At 35.8% G+C, this 17974-nt stretch overlaps 1 protein-coding gene across 1 annotated transcript in view; it reads right to left on the bottom strand.

The window, feature by feature from the left end:
* The window catches only part of TENM2 (teneurin transmembrane protein 2), a 3493894-nt gene that overhangs the window by 1927810 nt on the left and 1548110 nt on the right, over positions 1-17974 (bottom strand). Inside the window, exon 14 of the mRNA XM_054691588.1 lies at positions 13050-13112. The gene's annotated coding sequence lies outside the window, so the exon portion shown is untranslated. The remainder of the gene's footprint in view (positions 1-13049; positions 13113-17974) is intronic.

Genomic DNA, 17974 nt, shown 5'->3' with positions numbered 1-17974 from the left:
CATCCACACTAGCTCATTAGCCATTGGGTAAAACAGACAAAAGAGTAGTAAAATTAGTTGACACAACAACTTGCATTCTTCATATGCTGCCAGGGAAAAATAATAAAATCTGCACTAACAATGATACTTAAGATGAAAATGCATTTACATGAAATACTTGATTCTGAGGCAATTAAGGTTTTTGGTTTTTATTTATACAATTTGTTACCAAAGTGGTACCAATATTCCTTCATAATTAAACATGTCATTTTATCCTCAGACCCTTGCGAAGAAAGTGAGAAGTCATCTCTTGTTTCTAGGGAATTGAAGTTTTCAAATAATTTTGAAATGGAGATTAACTAACCTAGTCACCTCCTCACTCTGTAATACACAAGCAGCCTGACTTGGAAAAGGCTTCTGAGGAAGCAAACATCGCTGCCATCCGTGGTGATACATTTCATTTTGTACAGCCCTCAAGATTCTGGACAGAATACTTTTAAGGTGATTTGGCTCTGAACTTTTAGAAGGCTGTGTTGTTTTACATTAACGCCAGAAGGTCTATACATCAAGGAAGGAAAACTTCAAGTGATAGGGGCTTCAAATGGGTTTCTTTTCTTTTTCTTTCTTTCTTTTCTTTCTTTCCTTCTTTCCTTCTTTCTTTCTTCTCTTTCTTCTCTCTCTCTCTCTCTCTCTCTCTCTCTCTCTCTCTCTCTCTCTCTCTCTCTCTCTCTCTCTCTCTCCCCCTCTCTCTCTTTCTTTCTTTCCTTATACAAGAACCCAGGTATAGGCCAGATGCTCAGGAGGGTGAGAGGATTCACCAGAGACAGAGCGGGGAACAGAACAGGCAGACTGACCAAACACACTGCTGACGGGAGCAGCGGGCGAGACAGGAGAGGTCTGCCATGCCATGTGGGACCCTCGCCGGCCAGCAAGGATCCAACCAGCGCTGCAGAGGCTGCGGACAGCTTAACAGTGCTGCGCTCAACTGCCTGCGCCAACAGGGAAGGCCCCTTCAAATGGACTTCTAATCTTTACAGTCCTTCAGTCTTATATTTTAAGAATGGAGGCATAATTTATCTCTGAGAAACTGAATTGCTCAGTTCTTTGCTAATAGGATCCTCAGGGCAAAAAGGGTAAAGAAAGAGTCGTCAAAAAAAAAAAGCAGAAAGCGTCACAATTTTTTGAAATTTACACTTGAAACAATAAATTAATAATTATGTTTACCATGATTATTACACAAGTATGATAAACTGTTCTCATTTAGTAAATGGGACAAATGACTCAGTTGGTCCAGAGGGTTAAGAAAAGACCAGCAATAATGCCCTAAAAAGAACTAGTGATGATTTTGTTTTATTCAGATAGCATCTCACAGGTGGCAGCAGACAATGGGATTCTTTTACCCTGGTCCTTGTGCTCTCATCCTGGACTCAGTTTGATTGTCTGCCAGCTGTGTTTTCTACCTGAAAAGTGACCAGTGTGAAGACCTTTCTGCTATTGCTACAGAACTACAGTAGTGTTCCCGTCTGGTGACAACATTTATTTGGAGTCCACTCATGAAGATTTATTTTTCAATCAGGCACATAATCAAAGGAATGCATAAATACTCGAAACTGTCACAGTGGAGGGATGGAGCTGCATTCTACAAAAGAGTCATCACTAAAGCCACGGAAGTCTATGTGCCTAATTAGCCAGCAATGAAGATCGCCTTTGGTAAACATGATATTAAATCGGCTTTGGGCTCATCAAAGGGAGCTGTCCCATTACCTTCCCTTGAAAATAATGAAAGGGAAGATACAACCAGAGAGGGCTGGAGTGGATGCCACGTAGCAAGGGCTCTAGGCAAGCACTGTGTTACCTCCTGTGAAAAGCACTACCATTTATTATCACTCATTAAATTTTAATTGTATATGGCATCTTTTAAAAGGTCATTTTTTAAAACTGGAATTGTGTAGGCAACGTTACTGACTGCTTAACTATTGTGAGAAAGCAAATCTTCATTGATTTATTGTTTTAAGCTATTATTAAAGAGACACCTTTAGAAAACAAAACTAATTATTTCCCTTTTACAGGACAGGATTTCTCTCATTTCTAAGTAATTTAGTTTACACAGCATTTTGAGTTGGTTTTTGCACTAGCTGCACCTTAGAAACCTACTTAGAAGTGGAAATCATTAGCATGTACAGAGTTTAAGCCTTATAACTTTATTATGACAAATGTTAATTAAGCAAGACTAAGATGGAAAAATAGAAATAATGCTAGGATGGAAAGAGGAGTTTTAACCCAACTATTTTCTTAGCAAATACTGAAATTCATTCTCTGGAAGAGGAATATTGTTTACTGAGCACCAAAATTTCCATATACTATATATCCATCTGCTTATTTAATCCACTATGAACACTTCAGGATAAACAGGGAGTCAAGAAATCCAATACTTATGGAAGATAAGGGGCATGCTAAAACCATGCAAGTAGGTGGTAAAAAATGAGAATATTAATCCAGATCTCCCAGACGCTAGTGGATTTTTCATAACATAAGCTATCACCTAAAGAAATTCACATTAGGACAACCAAATATTTCAGGCGAAGAGAATAACTGTTTTCCAATATATGGAGTACAATCTCTGTAACAACTATTCAAAGTTGCTATTACATCACAAAGCAACTTTACACCAAATGTTATGAAATGGAGTAGTTTGGGAAGCTTTAGTCCAACAAAACTTTATTTACAAATATGATCAGTAAGCCAGGTTTTGTCAAGGGAAACCAGTTGTACTCAACAAGAAAGAACATTACATGAAAGTATACACTTTATTAATTATAGCTTTATTATTTTCTTTAATGCCTGAAAAAGCAATGATTAATTAATGGTGAAACTAAGAAAATAATTAAAGCAAAATATATATGGTATTTTTATGTTCTGGTGTCTTCTGCATGGAATACATCATTTATTTGTCATAATATCACTCTAAGTTAGTGACTAGCTTTGCCCATTTTAGGACATAAGGAAATAAGGAATGAATAATTAAATTTTCATTATAACTCAGCAAATAAGGGAGGGATCAAGATTTAGCCTATAAAATTGAAAACAGTATGTTCTCAATAGTTGATTAATTGAAAGCGGCAGAAATGATGGATCAGAGTAGAGAGTGAATGGTATATTTTGGGGATGAATGGATAGGTTGCACACAGAAATTGGTATGAATTTGTGGGTTCTAAATAGCAGGGGAGAGATAGAAAATGTCAAGTGTTGGTGGAGAGAGGAGGGAGAATAAAAGAATAAAATGTTGGACATCTTAAGTCTGTGGTGACTAGAAGACATTCAAGTAGAGCTGTCCAGCAGACAATGGATGCATAAGCCTATCTCGCAGATGAGGGACATGGATGAGTGACAGAAAATGGTGAGTATTGGCAAGGGATGACATTAAGTCATGGGTGTGGGAGATCACTCAGTGAAAGATCATACAGAGAGAAGAAAAGAACTTTTATATTTCAGAGTGTGGCAGAGACACCAGCTTGTGAAGGAAATGGAGTGGTCAGAGAGGAAGGCACAACCCAAGGAATTCTAGTAGGATGGGAGCAGAGAGAAGAGAATCTTTAGGAATGAAACTTGACTGGCTGTGTGAAATGTGAGAGGTCAACTAAGATGTGGACTGAGACATGTTATTTGGATTTCCAGTGCAAAATGTATAGTTGCCTTTGAGTTGTTCTGGTGTCCTGGGTCCAGAGACAGGAGTGGCAAGGTAAGGTGACCAAGAACATTTTTGAAAAGCCTTAAGGTGAACTAGAATAGATGGTGCAGTATGTGAAGAAGAATGAAGAGACAAGGGTGGAACCTTACTGATGAATGTTTGATGAGAGAATCCAGGAAGAAAGGGAAGAACAAAGAAGTAAGAATGGCTCTGTGTCAAGCAATCAAGGAATAGAAAAGGAAGGGGAAGCATGTGTGAAAGAGAAAGAACATAAGGCTTATGAAAAAGGAAAGAACAAGTGACTCAAACTGTGTTGGGGTGGGTATGCACAACCAAATAATCTAAAAATCCCAACAACCTATGGCTTATACTACCAGCATTTTCTGGGCAGCCTGCAAGTTGGCTGCATGCAATAATTTAAGGGTAGTATGAATTCCACACTCTCACTTCCTCTGCTATTTATGGGTGCAGACAATTAAGCTCAGTCACATTACGCAGTGGTAGAAGAGCTATTGCTTTCCCATCCTGTGGGGCTGTCAGCGCAGACAGTCATTTTCCAACTGGTAGGGCAGAGCATTCAGTCTCTGGATAGTGATTATGATCCTTTGGATGTTTATGTAGAAACTCTTTCTACCCAGAGGAGAAACTATTACAACAAGCACTATCAGCAAATGATACACTGCTTCCTTTTACATGTTTAACACAAGCATAACTAAACTACCAAATAAATCAGAGAAGCATAGGCATTCCTTAGGAATTATTTTCTGTATTGATTGGTAGGGACCAGGTCTCTACTTCTGTCTTCTCTCTCTTTTTATTTAATTTTAACCATGCACTGTATTTTACCTTTCATTCATTAATTTATTCAATGAAAATTATAAGCTGCTTCCTATTTATCAGGGACTAGAAATATTAAAATGAGCAACACAGTTAGGCTTGTTTTCATAGAGGTTCTGTCCTGGTGAAGAAGACACACTATATATTTATTCTATAGAGTTCTTCACAATTTACAGTCATTTGAAACCCACAGCTACCTTAAGAGGAAGGCAGAGTAGATACTCTTAATCTCTTTTTAAAGGTAAATTGGAAGGACTTTGGGAAGATAAACCTGTAAAGCATAATGGGAAACCATAACGGTGCCTGAGGTGTGTTTCCAACAACCAGCATTGACTGAAATGTTATTAGGGATGCAAATATATTGGCTCAAATGCAGACCTAGAAAATCAGAAAGTCTGGGATGAGACCCTGTGATGTGTTTACCAAGACCTCCAGATAATTCTGAAACATACTGAAATTTTTTTTTCACTTTTTAATTAATTTTGAACTTTTTTATTTTATACATTTTTACATTGTTTTTCATTTTGCATAATGTATGCATTTTCTTTTCTTTTTAAAAATTATTTATTTATGCATACAAGAGCTGGGGTATAGGCCAGAGATGTGGGGGGTGAGAGGATTCACCAGAGACAGAGGGGAATAAAATAGGCAGATTGATGGAAATACACTGCTGAAGGGAGCAGCGGGTATGACAGGAGAGATCTGCCACACCATGTGGGAATCTCCCCAGCTGGCTGGGAATCAAAACCACATACAGAGGCTGCGCACAGCTTCACAGCACTGTGCTCCACCAGTTGGGCCACCAGGGAGTCCCAATGTATGGATTTTCATCTTGGTTATAGTCCCCATACAATTCCTACTCCCTCCTCCCCCCTGTAGTGTGTCTCTGGTTTATGGTTGCTTGTTTATTTTGATTTTTACTTTATCATAATTAAGTTTTTTCCTGGTCCCTTATTTAGGTTTTCTAAATTCCTGCTATGAGTGAGACCATCCAGTATTTTTCTTTTTCTTTCTTTCTGTTTTGCTAAGTATGATCCCTTCCAGCTCCATCCATGTTGCTGCAAATTGCATGTGTTTGTCTTTTTTGATTGCTGAGTAATATTCCATTGTGTATATGTACCACATCTTCTTGGTCCAGTCATCTATTTTTGGGCATTTGGGCTGTTTCCATAGGTTAGCTATTGTAAATAGTTCTGCTATAAACATAGGGGTGCAGGTACTCTTTGGAATTAACGTTTCTGTGTCATTTGGGTAAATACCTAGGAGTGGAATTGCTGGATCATATGGAAATTCCATCTTTACCAGGTTGAGGAATCTCCCCACAGCTTTCCATAGTGGTTGTACCAGTTTGCGCTCTCACCAGCAGTGCAGGATTGTTCCTCTTTCTCCACATCCTCGCCAACATTTGTTGTAGCTAGTTTTTTTAATATGTGCCATTCTCACTAGTGTAAGATGACATCTCATTGTAGTTTTGATTTGCATTTCCCTGATTACAAGTGATGGTGAACATTGTTTCATATGCCTGTTGGCCATTTGCATTTCCTCTTTGGAGAAATTTCTTTTTAGCTCTTCTGCCCATTTTTTGACTGGATTATTTACTTCTTTTTTTGTTGTTGTTGTTGAGTCTCATCAGCTCTTCATAGATTTTTGTGATCAGTCATTTATCATTAGTGTTGTGTGCAAAAATGTTCTCCCAGTCAGTGGGGTGTCTCTTTATTTTGGTGTCTGTGTCTTTTGCCTTACGAGGCTCTTTAATTTGATATAATACCAGCTGTTTATCTTTGCCTTCACTATCATTGCTTTGGGTGATGTGTCTTTAAAGATGTTACTGAGGTGTAGAGACATACTTTGGTTTGACAAGCATTAGTATAATAGAAAGCTATTAGACTAAACAACTGGGCATAAGGTAAACTGTCCTTGGGAAAATTAACTATTCAGTCTTTGTTTTTGGAAAGTGGATCTAATCTTATTTGTGGCTATATAAATCCACACCAGGAGTCATAAACTCAAATTTTTACAGAGATAAAGCAGGCAACATCACTGAATGAAAATGGCCAAGCCTAAGAGAAATAGTATCAGAAAGCTGGAAAATGGCAAGAAGTTGTTAGGAGATAGAAGGAAGGTGTGGGAACTGTAGAAAACTAGAAACAGCAAGGCCCTCCTTGAAAATATTTCAAGAAAAAATAGAAACCTGCATTGTGTGTGTGTGTGTGTGTGTAAACACTTTACTAATATGTATAAACACTACAGTGTAAAATTGTACATGTGTAAAAACAAAAACCCAAATTGAGAGGGAGGAGAGAGATAGAGACTGGAGGATTAATTTGGTAAGAAGTTTTCAGAATGAATTATGTTGTGCTTTAGAGGTTCATTTGGAAAAGAAAAAAAAAAAGTACCTCAGAGGTGAAGGATAGGGAAAGGATTGATTAGATTAGATGGTAAGGCATAAATGGTATATTCCATGATGGTCTTAATGAAGATCATAATGCTGATTCTTAGTGGCATCACGCAAATGAACTGACCTGCTCTGCCCTCAGTGTCAAAGGCATGCAGTTATCCAAGCATGCTTAGGGCTGGACATCTGGGTAAAAGAGCAGTCTCATGGCTTACGCAGATAAAACACTGTATATAAAATGACAGGGAAAGATAAAAATATTGGATGAATTCAATAGTTGGAGTATAGGATAAAAGATAAAAAACAGGAAGAAGAGGTGCTTATTGTAACACTAGGAAAGGCGATATTATTTGATGAGGAAAGAAAAATTAACTAGCAAAGTGAGCACAAGCATGTTATTTCTTTCTGAACTTCAAAAGGGCATGACAGTTTGTGCTTGGGCTACAGAAGTTGACAACTGCCAGAAGGTGAAGGAGGCACAATGATGACTCTCATTCTCTTTGGGAAATTGGCTAGGGTTATGGGCACAAACAATGACTATAATGCTCTACAATATGTGAAAAGTAACGTATATTCATTCATCATGTCAAAGTCTCCCCTCTGTTATGTGAATGATTTGGGTGGAGGGGGTGGTTATCTTCAATTGATCTTACCAGTCAGTCTATCTATATAGGTATATATATTAAAACTTTCATGGTTTCCCTATGCTAAGAGAAACAGAGATGAGCAATGCATAATGTATGTGATACATAATGTTGGGAAATCAGTCAGATATTTCATTCTACTTCCCATTATCACTGCTGCATGTTTATTATGATCCTATACTTTTAGTACTTCAGTTTGTATCTATTTTCCAGTAGGAATGAAAGATGAGATCAAATACATTTTAGGTTTAAGAAATAGGGAAAATGATGACAAATGGTGGTCTTACTCACATTCATCATATTTGGATAGTTTAATTCTGTTTTTATAGTAACTTTACCTTTGATGTAATAAGGATGAGAGAACAAGAAATACTTCTTGTGAAACTGTGGAATCTTGTTTTTATCCTTATACCCTAGGAATACATTTGTAAAACCATACTGATTGTCCCCTCTTTTAAACTTGGTATAAAGAATATTTTGTCAAGATAATGTTCATATTTTTGTCTCACCTATGTGTTTACATAGCTATGTATGCATTTATACAGATATAAAATAGTAAATGCCTGAGCCGATGAAAATGGATGCATTATTTGAACCAAGGGGTGAGAAATTGCAGGTCTGTGTCATTTCATGTGAGGAAAATAAAGAAAATTGCTTGAAAAACACAAAAAAGTTGTAGGAAAGTGCTCAACGATTGCAGAAGGATTGTTACTTCATGAGGCATTTTTCTCTTAATATTTTTAAGAATAATATGCAGTGTTCTGTTTATGTACAAGTTTTCATCTAAGCTTTGCTCTGTGATCCTCATTTGGACCCAGGCATTGACACTTCCAGAGATGCTTTTGGGCATTCTCAAGAGATGGTGAGGCACACTGAACTATCTACTTTTGAAGACATGCAGTCTGGAGCTAAACAGCCCATTTCTGATTCTCAAAAACTGAAATGGTTGAGGAATCACCCACACTGTTCTGAACCACTCATGCCAGAGGCATTGGTAGCTTTAAGAGAAAATTGCAAAAAAGAAAGTGCTTGGTGTGAAATAAAAGGGAATTTTTGCCTTAATTTCCTCTCATTGTAATACTTTTCCATTTTGTTATATACATCATTCAGTGTCAGTCACATGTACCTTGTGTAGGATTTTCAAATATTCCAATTCTCTCTAGTACTTCCTCTAATGATAAGTCCGGTCTTCTGTTGGGACACAATGCTGCTCAAGTTACTAATTTCTTAATTTCCCTGCCCCTACACTCTCTCTCAATTGCAAAGTATCATTTAAGACTAAATGAGATTTTTTTGTTGTTGTTTTTAAGCCTTCAACTGTCCTGCTGCTTAATTTCCAGCTGAAGTTATAATCTTCTGTTTGGGATACCACAGTTGATTACTCTAGAAATGACTGTAATACTCATTATCCACCATTTGTTGGAAGGGTAAAAGAAAACTGTAATTAAATAAAAATTGGCTTGGATTTTGCTTCAACCTTCTAAGACATTAGTTTAAGGGCTTAATCAAAATCTTGCTGTTGGTGTTTCTAAATGCTTTTCTCTTTATCTTGCTTGGTCAGTACAAATGTGGTAGATTAAATTATTGACTCATTTACCACTGCCAGAATCCATACCCTTCTCCATCAACTTGGCAGTTCTTGCCTCTACAGACTTGGACTCAGTCATGGGATTTGATTTGACCAAAAGACTTATGACATGCTTACATGTTTGGGCATGACCGCTTGCATCTCTGCCATCTTTGTGAAAAAGGTCCACACTACATTGTGTGCTAAACCAAGGAAAATGAAAGATATGAAAACCTATTTGTGGCCCATACTGGGCCCACCTTAGCTTAGAAAGTCAGTTATCTGTCTACCCAGATATAAGGAAGAAAGAATCAGTGGTTGCTGTTTTAAGTCAATGAATTTTGGGAAAGTTTATTATGCAAAACTGGTTGGCTAATAATACTAATAATAACAACTTTTATGACTATGAAGGAAAAAACATTCATTTCAATCACATAATTAGTTAACACATATAGTATTCAGTGTTTGTAGAAACATGCATTCTGGAAAGTCATGAAAGATATAGGAATTTTGGATACAATTCTAGAAGATTCCAATGGGACAACATGACACTATTTTAATTCATTACTTTAATAGGACTTAATTGAGAGTTTCTCCGTGCCAGGCATTGTTCTACAATGTAGAAGAACAAAAATAAACAAGATGGAGAACTGATGAACACATGGCCCACTTGGCGGAGACACACTTGCAAACAAAACTGTGGTTTGTGAAATTACACACAGCAGCTGAATTTGAATTGTACATAGAACAATCATTTGGAGTCGAGCATATCATGTCAGAGTTTGTGTGAGATTCTAGGCTCAGCCACGTCTCTAATCTCGTATGCCTCAGTTCCTTCACTTACAAAAGCCAGAAGTTAGCAGTTAGGGCAGTGTCTGAGACTCAATATGAACTCGAAGCTAGTTACTATTATCACAATTATTACATGTGTCTATATCTGCAGCATCTTTAATGTCATTGAAGATGAAGTTTCCTACACTTCTGTGAGTAAGCAAGCCTAGAGACAGTGTAGGCTTTATGTTAGATGCCCCAAGGGATTAGAAGAGGAGGAAGCACACTGCCATTATCTTTTTCTGGTGTTTTTTTTGTTTGTTTGTTTGTGGGACCCATGCCGGTGGCGGGGAACGAACCAGCTCTGCAGAGGCTGCAGGCAACCTCACAGCCCAGCGCTCAACCGCTGCACCACCAGGGGAGGCCCTTCTGTTTTGTGTTTTAAGATTTATTTTATTTATACAAGAACTGGGGTACAGGCCAGATGTGCAGTGCAGGAGGGTGAGAAGATTCACCAGAGACACAGCAGGGAACAGAATAGGCAGAATGACCAAAACACATTGCTGACGGGAGCAGCGGGTGAGACAGGAGAGGTCTGTCTCACCATGTGGGATGCTCCGAGACTGGTGGGGATCAAATCGGCACTGCATAGGCTGCGGACAATTTCACAGCACTGCGCTTAACCGCCTGCGCCCCCAGGGAGGCCCTACACTGCCATTTTCATAGAGTTTACTAGAAGTGCCCTTATGAAAAGGCGAATGGTTATCAAGAATGAAATGGATGTTAACTAGAAGAATCATGATATCTATTTTCTCAATTAAAAGAAATTAGAACAAAATTATTTCAGGTCCATTTAACCACCAGTTAAGAGTTTTCAATTGGATGATGACATTTGTCTCTACCCTGGAAGAAAAATATTATGAAAACTTACAGTGTGAAGGCTATAATGAAAATTAAAAGGTAAGGATTTGTAAATTTTTTATTTGATAAATTGGCCCTGTGTGATCTGCATCCCAGAAGCACAGTCTCACAACAAATCCCTGTGTAATTCTACTCAAGTTGTATACACTGGTCTGTATTCATATCTTTACAAAGGAAAAATATAAAATTGTAATCTGGTTTCCAGAACTTGCCTTTCTGACCACATTTCTCATTCAAACTAAGCACCCTATCAATAATTAAATTTTTCAGATTAATCATCTTGTATCCAATTCACATCCAAAATAAACATGCAGAAGAAATACAGTGTATGCTTGCTATTAAAGTTTGGTATGAAGAATAAAAGTAGTCACAATATAGTCCCAAAGACAAAGTATAGATTATGTATGATGGGGACTAGAGGAAGACCAGTTTTCTGGATTTGACCTTGATGAGTAGGTGGTTCATGGAAGGCATAGAGGTGAGAGTGGGGATGAGGGCACCGATGTTACATATGCATAGGCTTCAGATAACCCCCCCAATAAAACATTTGGTTATTACAAGACTTTATAAACCCACACATCCTACTGGTAAATCAATAAGACAGATATCTTTGTAAAATGGTCAAAGAATTTAAGGAAGTAATTGACAGGAAAGATAAAGAGCTAACACATGAAAATGTTTGCCCTTACCAAATAAACAAAAACTATAGAATTTAAAATAAAATCAAAACATTATTAAAACATTTCAAACATATGATTGGCTAAAATTTAAAATATTATATACTAATTGGAGCTGAGAAGAAAGAGGTGTTGTGATAGACACAATTTTCCTGTGAAGGATACTAGAGGGCATCGTGATATCATCCATCAAATTTTAAAATGTGTTTACCCTTTAACTTGGACATTCTACTCATATATATCTCAGACAAATGCTAGTCCAAGTGCACAGAGAGGCATGACAAGAAAGTTCATTGCATTCATGATCTCAGTAGAGGAAAACTGAAAGGAACTCAAGTCTTCACCAATGTAGGAATAATTAAATAGAATCTGTTTCAGAAATTAAAAAGAATGAGATGGACTTCTATGTATAGGAATGAAAATGTCTCATGTTGATAGAAAATGTCTCATGTTTATGAGTAAAGCAGTCTTCTGAACAATATAAAAGGTATGATGACACCATTTGTTTTAAAAAATGTACATATGCAACATATTACTCCTCAAGGAAATATGTATGCAAATATGTGTAGAAAGTGGTCTTGAAGGATAATTACACAGTAGCAGTGATTATTTCTGAGAAGCGGATGGACATTGTGGAGTACTAAAGAGGAACTTTTACTGTGTTTACTCAGTGTTTTAAGTTTACAAAAAACTCAGGATAGCTATATAATTAAAAAATCTATGTAGGACTTTCAGAATGATATGGGACAATAAGAGTTGCAGTTATAATTACTGTGGAAACAATTAAAAATTGACAAAATATGTAAAACAACATATTTAAGACAATATACATTAGGTAATCAACTATCCTTGAGAGATGGGGGGAAAAATGAGGTAAGGCTTATATAAGTACTGTCTTAGTCTATGAGGGTTGATATAATAAAATACCATAGACTAGGTGGATAATACAATAGAACAGATATTTATTTCTCATAATTTTGGAGACTGGAAGTCCAAAATCAAGATGCCAGCATGGTCAGGTGATGGCTCTTTTCTCAACTGCAGACTTCTTGGTTGCATCCTCTTGTAATAGAAGGGGCAAAGAGAACTTCTAGGATCTCTTATCAAGGCATTAATCTCATTCACAAGGCCTCTGCCCCCAGGACCTAATATCCTCCAAAGGGTTCCACTCCACAATACCATAATATGGGGCATTCCAATTTCAACATACAGTTTTGGAGGGACACAAACATTCTAACTATAGCACCTACCCAAATTGAGAGAATTTCTAGGCATAAGGTGAATTTCTAGGCTAAAATGGGAAAATATAGGAAAAGCACTGTGGACTCTGTGCACTGGAGAACTGAGATTCTGGGAAGGGAGAGGTGGTGATTAGACCAACAGGAAAAGTATCAGAAAGAAAGGAGAGATATGGAAAGAGGACCCCAGGAATCTGCAGGAATTTCTCATCAGCTGAGTGTTATCAGTGAGGTTGGTGAAAGAGCACCCTGAAAAGAATCACCACTTCCAACTGAGAGGAGAGCTATTCAATAGTCATGGGACATTGAGTAGAACAAATAGAGAGTCTTACCACAGTAGTGTGGAGTAATTACCCCAAGGCTGATTCCTCACTGCTTTGATCCACCTAATGTATCTGAAAACCAAAAAAAAACTTCAGGACTGAAAATATTTGTCAGTATCTTAGCTATATCCCAGAAAAAAGCCTCATAATAGCTATAGGTATACAAAAAGAGCCAACAACCATCAAGATAAAGTCACAATATCTGACATCCGTATAAAAATTACGACAAGAGCCCAAAATTACAAAAAGAAGCAGAAAAATATGGCCTTTGTACAGGAGATAAATTAAGTAACTGAACTGAGCCACAAGAGATAGATATTATAATCTGCAGATAAAGATATATTAAAATATTTGTTAAAATTATCTTTCAGAGGTTCAAAATATTGAATACAGATACAGAAGATATGAAATAATACCAGTGCATACTCTAGCAGTGATAATTACAATGTGTAACATAAAAAAAAAACTATACTTGTGAGGACCTAATGACAAAGAAAATGTAAAAGGAATTAAACATAAAAAGAAAATTAAAAAGGAGAGAAATATGGACAGAGTCAGACAAGAGAATAGTGATTATGAGACAACTGCAGTGAACTATAACTAACAAAACTGTACTGCACACTTGAAAGTTGCAAAGGGAGTAGATTTTATTTTTTAATTATGGATATAAATTTCATTTTTTATTGAGGTAACACTGATCCATCAACATTGACTGTAAGAAATTAGGAAAAGAAGAGGAAATTGTGCCCAGAATTAATAGGAAAAATAAACAACAAAGAAGATCAAAGTGGAAATAAAGGATAGAAAACAAATGAGAGAATTAATGAAACCAAAAGCTGGTTATTTGATGTGATAAATAAACTTGATAAACTTCTGGCTAGATTGATCAGAATAAGAAGGAAAGATTTAAATCATGAATATCATTAATGAGAGAGGTGACATCACTACAAGTGCCACAGGCATTGGAATGATTAAAAGGGAATATTCCAATAAGTCTGATAATGCAAATAAATGGGACATATTTCTTGAGAGACACAAAGTATCAAAGTTCATCTAAGAATAATGTGAATAACCCTTTATCACTTAAAAAAAACTGAATCTATCATACAACTAATTCTACAAAAGATTTAAATAATAATAAATTCCACATAAATTCTTCCTGAAATGTAAAAGGAAAGAATATCTGCCAACTCATTTTATGAAGTTATCATTGTTTTGATATCAAACTGAAAAAAAGACATTACAATAAAACTATATACCAATATAACTGATATATATATATATATATATATATATATGGAAAAAATTCTACATAGAAACTAATGAAAGCAATTCCAAAATGTATAATAATAATTTTATGTCATAACCAAATCAGATTTATTGCAGAAATGCAAGCCTTGTAAAGAAGACTAAGACCTAGGAATATATCAATAGACTCAAAATGACCATTTGACAGACTCCAACATCCATTTTTGATAGAAACTCTTAGCATATGAAGAATAGTAGAGAATGCCCTCAAACCTGGAAAAGTACATATATGAAAAACTTATACTCAATACAATAGTAATGATTGAGCACTGAATGACTTGCACTTAAGATCAGGAAGAAGATGCAGATGTTTGCTTCCATCGCTTCTAGCAAATATTTTGCTAATGTTCTAGTCAGTATCAAAAAGTAGTAAAAAAAAGGTATTTTTAAAAATTTTTAGATGATATGTTTGTCTATGTTGAAAGCATGATAGCTTATACAAAAAAGATAATTTATAAGTGAGTTTGAACAGTTTGCAAGATGCAAGATCAATTTTCAAAAATTAACTGCATGGTAATTTGCTTGCAACAATCAATCAAAAATTGCTAAAATATGCTATCTGCATTGGCATCAAATATGAAATACACAGGGATCAAATCTGACAAGAAATGTAAAATATCCATATACAGAAACTAATTTTTTTATTTTTGTAAGAAATGGAAGAACTGAATAACTAATTATACACTGGTTTCATGCTTTGGGAGACACAATATTGTTAAGATGTGAATTATTCACAAACTGATCCTTAGATTCAACATAATCCCAAACAGCACATCATAAGAAATTCACAAACTTATTCTGAAATTCATAGGGATTAGGTGAAGAATCTAGAATATGTAAAATAAATTTTAGATACATGAACACAATTTAGAGCTAACATTGCCTGATTTCAAGATTTATAAAGCTATATTATATTATATAAGTATAAAGCTACATGTTATTATATTAGTATAAAGACAAACAGATAAATAGAAAATAATTGAGTTTTTAGAAATAGACCCACACACACAGGACAAATGTTTGTTGACAAAAGGAGAGTGGGCTACAACAAATGGAAGGAGGTCGTTTGGACATTCCAGATGCAAAAGAAAAAAAAAAAAACAGAATTTCAAACCAGGTTATATATTGCATATGAAAATCAAGTCCAAAAGGATCATAGGCAAAAATAAAAAGTTCAAAACATGAACTTTCATAAAATATTTAGAAGTAAATATTCTGCACTCAGGTTTGGCCAATAGCTCCTAGACATAAAAAAAAAGACATCTCATAAAATTATATATATATGTATATATATATATATACATATATACACACACACACACACACATTTCACAAACAAACATACAGAAAAACTTGGCTTCTCACAAGATCCCTTTAAAAGACAAATTTCATCCTTAGAGAATATGTTTTCAAATTGTGTTTTTGATAAATAACATATAAAAGTAGGTAATTTCTAAAACTCAATAATCAATAAAAATTTCAACAAAAATATTAAGAGTTGAACACATAGCTGCCTAATTCTCTCTTTATCTGAATGACAAACATATATATTAATGTTTAATATTGTATTTGATTTGGAAATAGAAATTAAAAGCACAATGTGGAAATAGACAATTGTTAGAATGACTCAAAGTGTTGATTAGAATGTGCAGGAACTACACTAGAAAATACTTTTTATACAAAAGAGGACAGTAAGGGGAGAACAGAGGAACTAAACACAGAAGACAGAGAAAAGAATACAACGTACTGTGGAAACCTCTCTAACTCAGTGGATAAGGATGACTGCCCTTTCCTTTTACATACCTGTATTATATTCTATCCAGTAGCATGTTTTAATTTCACTCATTTACCACCAAGGTAAATACAAAGGCTGTGATAAATACCCATAGAGATATGCCATTAAGATTTAAAGGGTTTGATTATTTGTTGCATTTAAAGTACCAGAAAGCAGTACATTTTCTTCTCTCACAGGACAATGGAGAGAAAGATCCTGTGCAGGATCAGCACAGCGTGGACACTACGAAATCATGGTATTTTTCCATACTTTAGAATTCACTCAGGTTTCTTCCAAATATGAGCCAATCCAAGCAATTACTTGGGTAGCAGTTGCAATATAGATGATCCTTCTGTTCAGGATAAATTGTGGCATATTTCCTGTAAACCTCAGACTGTTTGTGTTAGAAAAAATTTCTCAGTCTAAATTCCCATGCTCGTGTTTAAGCAGGAGTCCCATGCAGTAAAAGGTATTTTGAGAATGAAGCATAAGGCAAAAAAAAAAAACATTAACATAAGTCACCACCAATATCACCACAAATGACTCCAGCCCTGTCATATATTCTAGATTTATACTTTTACAGCAAACTGAGAACTATGGATTTCATTTATCTAATTCATTCCTCAAGTAATAAATGAAATAGACATTCTCATCTCCATGTTATAGATGATTAAATCTAGGCACAAATATTTAAGGAATTTCCTGCATTCAGCTGGTGAGCAAAGGGATGAAAGATTTGAATACAGTTCTTTCTGACAGTTATAGCAGCTACCTTACTGCTACAATTAAGGTAAAAAATGATCTGGAATTTCAGTGTCCAACAACACAGAATACATTGTATATATGTGCATTATTTAACAAGATTAAATACATTCATAATTAATTACCTCAAATAAAACTAAATTTAAAGCACAATGATTCAAGCATAGTTCAAAATTGAATGTGTGAGAAGAGACAGAACTTTGTCTCTATTTCAAACTCTCTCAAATTTTTACTTTTCTGCATGTAGGAAGGCTACATTTGTCAACTTATTTTGCAGTAAATTTGGGACTATGTGATAGAAAGTATCTGTGCCCTTCTATACCTAGTTTTTATAAACATCTTACATGAGTCTCTAGTCTTCTCTTCTCCCACTACAGCAAACTTGGAGACCATATTTCACCTAATTTCACTCTATCATGGTGAAGCCCCCCACAGATTAACACTTAGTAACCTTGAGGAGTAGAAGACCCACCAACCTGCTTTGGACATACAATGTGAATTAAAAGCAAACTTTTGTTCTGTTAAGTCCTTGAAAATTGGGAGCTTGCCACTGCACAATAACTCAATCTAATAGTTTGCAAAGTATGCATTACTCACAGGGAAATACATACCAAAATGAGGTGTTTTTTTTTAAATCTTTTAATTATGAGACTATTATTTCCTCTGTATTTTCTAATTTTCTTCTATCTATGCTTATTTATTATGTAATCATTAAATTTTAAAACTGATAGTATATTTTATAGTGATCCATCAGGACAGATTCAATAATTCTAAATGTTTGTTAATTTTTTTTAAAAGATTTATTTATTTATTTATTTATTTATACAAGCACTGGGTACAGTCAGAAGCGCAGGAGGGTGAGAGAATTCACCAGAGCCAGAGCAGGGAACAGAACAGGCAGTCTGACCAAGAAATACACTGCTGAAGGAGCAGCGGGCGTGGCAGGAGAGGTCTGCGTGCCATGTGGGACCCTCGCCCGGTGGCTGGGGATGGAATAGGCACTGCAGAGCCTGCGGGAAGCTTCGCAGCCCAGTGCTCAACCACTGCGCCACCAGGGGAGGCCCCAAGTTTGTTAATTTTTGAGAAATTT

The sequence above is a fragment of the Talpa occidentalis genome, unplaced genomic scaffold (assembly GCF_014898055.3).
Source record: "Talpa occidentalis isolate TD23 unplaced genomic scaffold, MPIMG_talOcc4v2.1 talOcc4.9, whole genome shotgun sequence".
NCBI lineage: Eukaryota > Metazoa > Chordata > Mammalia > Eulipotyphla > Talpidae > Talpa > Talpa occidentalis.
The sequence above is the reverse complement of the archived record's forward strand: the minus strand, read 5'-3'. Positions and strand labels throughout refer to the sequence as shown.